This window comes from Triticum aestivum, chromosome 6A (genome assembly GCF_018294505.1).
Source record: "Triticum aestivum cultivar Chinese Spring chromosome 6A, IWGSC CS RefSeq v2.1, whole genome shotgun sequence".
Classification (NCBI taxonomy): Eukaryota; Viridiplantae; Streptophyta; class Magnoliopsida; order Poales; family Poaceae; genus Triticum; species Triticum aestivum.
In genome coordinates, this window is record NC_057809.1 from 278,847,269 (window position 1) to 278,853,401 (window position 6,133).

Genomic DNA, 6,133 nt, shown 5'->3' on the forward strand with positions numbered 1-6,133 from the left:
TTTCGTTATTTTCATACTTGAGTTTTCTCAAATTTTGAAAATAGGATCATTTGATTTTATTTATTTTATCTTCAATTATTTCTACTATAAAAATTATGAGAGTGGGAATAAAATAACTTTCCCAAAATATAGAAATATTGGGGATTTAATACAAAATCAAATAAGATTTTATTTTGGTTTTATTTGCTATTTTATTTGAATTTAGGAAAATTGCACATTTTCAAAAATTGCATTTAGGGCCAAGAAAATGTTCATCCTGTTCTAAATATTTTATTTAGATGGTGAAAATTTATTTTGGCATTTTTAGAATTTTATTTATTTTTCTAGAATTTTTTTTAGTCGCAGCGAAATTGTTTTTTAAAAAAAAGAGACCCCGCGCCCGACTGGGCCAATGGCCCAGCCGAGCAGGCCGGCCCAGCCAGCCGATGCCGCCTCCCGCCGGGTCGGGACAGGAGTCCCGACCGCCACCGTCGCCCGAGTCCGGGGAGGACCCGCCTCCCGAGGCCGGCCCCTCCCCCAAGTCGCCGCCTCCCCCCCTTTATAACCCCCCCCCCTGCAGCCCCACACCCGCCGCCGCCTCCCACGCCTCCAGTGCCGCAGCCGCCGCCGCGCACCACCCGCCGCCCGCCGGAGCCTCACCGGAGCCCCGAGCCGAGGTAGCCGCCGCCCCGGGTTTTTTTGAGAAAAGTCGTTTCGGTTTTTTTTAAACCCTAGTTTTCGTTTTTTTAAATAGATCGGTTGTTCTCCGGTTTATTTATTTAGCGAGCGTTCGCTCGTCCGTTCGTTTTAACGAACGCGTTCATCGTTTAGTTCCTGTTAATGAAGGTTTGTTCGTTAACCTGTTCGTCGTTTTTCTTTTTCTTGGATTAAATCCGCGATTTTTTTGATCGCGATTTTTGATCCGATGTTCGTTTTAGTTTAACTTTTCGCTCGTTTGTCGGAATCAGGCGATTCAAGCGCCTGGAGTTTCGTCTCGAAACCCTCTTTCCGTTTAACCAACTCAAACAAGTTTTTGCCTCTGTAAAAAATACCCTGGATTTAGATTAGTAAACGGAGCTTATTTCTTTTGTCGTTTGTCTTTCGTTGCTTCGTTCGATTTGATTCTTTTTGCCAACCAGAGTTCTTAAGTTGAACTATCTGGTTAGATCTCTTATTTGAGTTTTATCGGTGCATTAGATGAGTACTTATTGTATGCTTGTTTGTTTTTGATAGAGTACTCGGAGTGCGCCGCTTGCTACTTCGAATCGCTAGGTTTTGCGGATCATCGGCAAGGCAAGTAACACTTTGATCATACCTTCCTACTACCCAGTTTTATTGCATTAGATCAATCCTCACACATTGCATTGACTACGATCTAATTAAATTGTGGGTTTAGGAAGTAGATGAGGTAGTACCTATTACCTGTTATTATCAAACCTTTGGGAGTTACTTCTACGTTTGCTTATTTTGTCAAGCTATCCCAGTAGACATGGTTTGGGTGAGTGAAATCCATGACAGATGTGAGTTTGTTAAATTAATGGTTTATCTAAGGTGGCAACTTAAATACACATCTGGGTGGATTGAGGCACCTGTGTATTCCATCGATTGCCTATTTTTCTTCGGACCGCCACCCAGGCTCAAAGGGATCATGAGATTGTTCATGCTAGAAACTTCCGTGTGCAGCCACAAGCTACTATGGGCTCTAGCATAGTTGACTAAGTCGTGCGAACTCTTACAGTGGTAGACTAGCAGATGTAGGGGATGTAGGCGGTACGGTCTACCCATCGTAATGTGCTAGCGCTTCTGAAAGACTATGTCTCGGTCATCCGTTTCTCAAACACCGTGTAGTGCGAGAAATCCAACGGAGGAGATCGAGTCTTGTGGGGAAAAGTGCGCAAACCTCTATAGAGTGTATAAACTAATCATGGTTAGTCGTGTCCCCGGTTATGGACATCTTGAGTATCTAGTACTTGGATTATCATGTGAATCTCATCATGCTACTCTAATTAATTTGTTGGTTCTTAATGATGATGCTTAATTGGGATTGAGAATGCTGTGAACCATTCTCAATGTTTAACAACTACCATGATAGTAAAATAAAATTTATTCCTTTGCAGTAGGGTAAAATTGGCTTTACGCAAAACTGTAACCATAGAGCTTTCCACCAGCCAAATATGCATGTAGTATAGCCTTATTTCTTCATTACTCTCTATGTGTTACATTGCCAGCATATTCCATGTGCTGACCCGTTTCGGGCTGCAATGTTCATGTTGCAGACTTTTCAGACGACGAGTAAGGTGTTTTTAGGTCGTGGTTCTATACTCAATGATGCCGTTGGAGTTGATGGACTCACTTATCTTCCAAGCCTTTCGATGTTATCGTTATTAGATGGCCTTAAGCCATTATTATTGTAATAAGTTCTCTTTTGAGACTCTCGATGTAATAAGTGTGTGATTGCTACTCTATTATAAATCCTTCAAGTAGTGTGTGGTGTCAGCATTACTGATCCAGGGATGACACCTGAGCACAGAGATTGGACCGTTTGAGGTCTGGTCGCTACAAGATGGTATCAGAGCACACGCTGACTGTAGGACACTGCCACTAAGCTAAAGCCCTAGATCACTACTCACTCTTCTCATTCTGACCTCTCATCTTTTCTACTCTTTTAGGATGGCGGATGCAAGGAACAAGTTCGCGCAACTAGATGAAGATACACCCTTTGGACGTCATTTGAAGGAAGTCACAACATACCTGAACATAGGAGTACCAAGCTTCACTGGAACCTACAATGCCACATTACCTGAAGAAGAGCGCTGGATGATTCAAGTTCAAGTTCCAGGATGGACGTTCATGCCAGTCACTAAGCCTATAGAGTTTTCTTTTGATGCACCAACCTGGAGTCTAGGAAAGAGCATGGCAGCTCACATCGCCATGGGACGCATTGGAAAAGTTTACCACAATGATCTCAAGGATACTATCTACCAGATTTGTGGGTGCCGAGATGAGCACTCGGAGATGATCAGCACCAGGAAGGATAGATCAATTGCAGCTTTTATCCAGGAGTTAAACCAGCACATTCGACGTCAGGAGAACCAGATGTGGCCGACATGATAGATCTGAAGAAGGCGAGGACAAGAATCAAGGAACTGGAGGAAGAACTCAAAGCTACACATGAAGATTATGAAGAGGAAATCGAAGTACTAGTGGATAAGAATGCCGACCTAACAATGAAGATCGGAATATTTATGGGAGGCCCTACGCCAGTAGAAGAAGATGAAGAACCCAAGGAGATTCACCCGATGATGACTGTGTCGATGAAGCTGGAGCAAATATCATGGAGTCTGCAACCGAAGAATATTTCTAGAAGACCACCCCAACAGTAGTAGTAGTCCACCATGTAATTATAGTAGTCCGAGCACTTTTGTGATAGTTAGATCGATTGTATGCCCTTGTTTGATTGAATGAAGTGAATTGTTTGCTTTTGCCTCATGTGCATATGGGTAGTGTTTTCTCTCTAGACCTCTCTCTACTCTTAAATCTCATCTTTTCTAAACCCTCAGATGCCTCCAAGACGTGACCCCGGATTTACCTTCCCACCGGAGCTCACCCAATTGATCCAGCGGCAGAACACATTGATGCAGTTGCTGGTCCAGAATCAGAACCAGGGGAACAACAACAACAACAACCCACCACCACCACCTGTTGATCACTTAGCCGAATTTCTTAGGCTGAATCCACCGGTGTTTTCCAGTAGCACCGAGCCCATAATAGCAGATGATTGGCTCCGCAAGACAGCAAGGGAGTTGACCACGGGAGGATGCACAGATGCGGAAAAGGTGAAGTTTGCCGCACACCAGCTTGAAGGACCCGCAGCATCATGGTGGGAGAATTTCACAGCCACTTTCCCTGTCGACACTGTCACATGGGACCAGTTCCAGCAGGCTTTTCGTACTGCCCATGTTTCAGCAGGAGCTATGGCCCTAAAGAAGCGAGAGTTTCGCAACTTGCGCCAAGGAGGCCGGATAGTTGGCCAGTATGTGGAGGACTTTAGTAAGCTAGCACGTTATGCCCTAGGTGACGTTGCTACGGATGCAGCTAAGCAGGAGAAGTTTCTAGAAGGACTGAATGACGAGTTGAGCATGCAGTTGATGGTAGCAACCTTCAACAACTACCAGGAGTTGGTAGATCGTGCTCTCATGATTGAAGGGAAGCAGCAGCAAATTGAGAACCGCAAGAGGAAGTATGGACAAGGGAAGTACAATTCTGGAGCTCATCAGAAGCCACGATTTACGCCTAGGCCGGGAGGACATTTTCAGCATACCCATGGAGGAGGTAGCTCGCACAATCACAATGACACCAAGAATGGTAATGGGAATGGAGGAAGTAACGGCCAGAATCGCACCAACCCATCAACCCCAGCCAAGAGAGACCTGAGCCAAGTCACTTCCTTTAAGTGCCAGAAGACCGGACATTATGCCAATGAATGTCCTGAAGCCCAAAATGGAAATGGCAATGGAAGCTCTGGGAAGAAGCTGAACCCTTTCAATAGGGGACAGGTGAACCACGTAAATGTGGAGGAAGTTGAAGCCCAACCCGATGCAGTAATAGGTAAGTTTTTGGTTAAGTCATTTACTGCACTCGTTCTTTTTGATACGGGTGCATCGCATTCATACATATCAAGGGGATTTGTGGATAAGTATAAACTGCCAACCCAAGCCCTTAGGTCACCCATGTTAGTAACCTCGCCTGGAGCAGAGTATATGGCTAGTCTATGGTGTGATCGGTTACCATTAAGGATTGGTAACTATATTTTTTCCTCAGACCTAATAGTATTGGAATCTCAAGGATTGGATGTGATATTAGGCATGGATTGGTTATCGAAGTATGAAGGGAACATTGAATGTGCTAGTAAGTCAATTTTGCTTACCACCCCAGAAGGAAGAAGTATCAAGTATGTATCCCGGCATGTGCCGAAAAGGACTCAAGTAAATTGCCTAACAGGAGTTGTGCAAGAGGAAGTACCAGTAGTGAAGGATTTCCCTGATGTTTTTCCAGAAGAGTTGCCAGGCATGCCACCGGATAGAGATATTGAGTTTTTGATTGAGCTTTTGCTAGGCACAGGGCCAATATCTAAGAGACCATATAGGATGCCCGCAAAGGATTTGGTGGACATTAAGAAGCAGATTAAGGAGTCACTGGATAAAGGTTATATTCGCCCAAGTTCTTCACCTTGGGGATCGCCAGTACTTCTAATGGAGAATAAGGATGGATCGTTAAGGACGGTCATTGATTATCGAGGATTGAATGAAGTAACCATCAAGAACAAGTACCCACTACCGATGATCAATGATCTGTTTGATCAGTTGCAAGGAGCTAAGGTATTTTCCAAGATCGACCTGCGATCAGGATACCATCAGTTGAAGATTCGAGAATAGGATATTCCTAAAATGGCTTTTACCACCAGGTATGGGCTGTACGAGTATACCATTATGTCATTTGGTCTGACTAACGCACCTGCATATTTTATGAACATGATGAACAAAGTGTTTATGGAGTTTTTGGATAAGTTCGTCGTAGTGTTCATTGATGATATCCTGGTTTACTCGAAGAATGAAGAGGAGCATAAGGAGCATTTGCATTTGGTACTTGGTAAGCTTAGAGAACATCAGCTATATGCCAAGTTTAGCAAATGTGAGTTTTGGTTGAAGGAAGTTGGATTTCTCGGACACGTTATATCTGGAGAAGGTATAGCAGTGGATCCCACCAAGGTTGACACTGTGACAAATTGGGAAGCGCCAACAACAGTTGGAGAGATCCGGAGTTTTCTTGGACTTGCAGGATACTACCGGAGATTCATTGAAAATTTCTCGAAGATTGCGAAACCTATGACGGAGTTGCTGAAGAAGGATACCAAGTTCATATGGACTGAGGAATGTGAGGCTAGTTTCCAGGAGTTGAAGAAACGTTTGGTTACATCACCAGTGTTGATTTTTCCAGATCAGACCAAGGATTATGAGGTGTATTGTGACACTTCACGTCGAGGACTTGAAGCAGTTCTTATGCAGGAAGGAAGAGTTGTCTCATATGCCTCACGACAGCTCAAGCCTCATGAGTTGAATTATGCTACGCATGATTTGGAGTTAGCAGCCGTAGT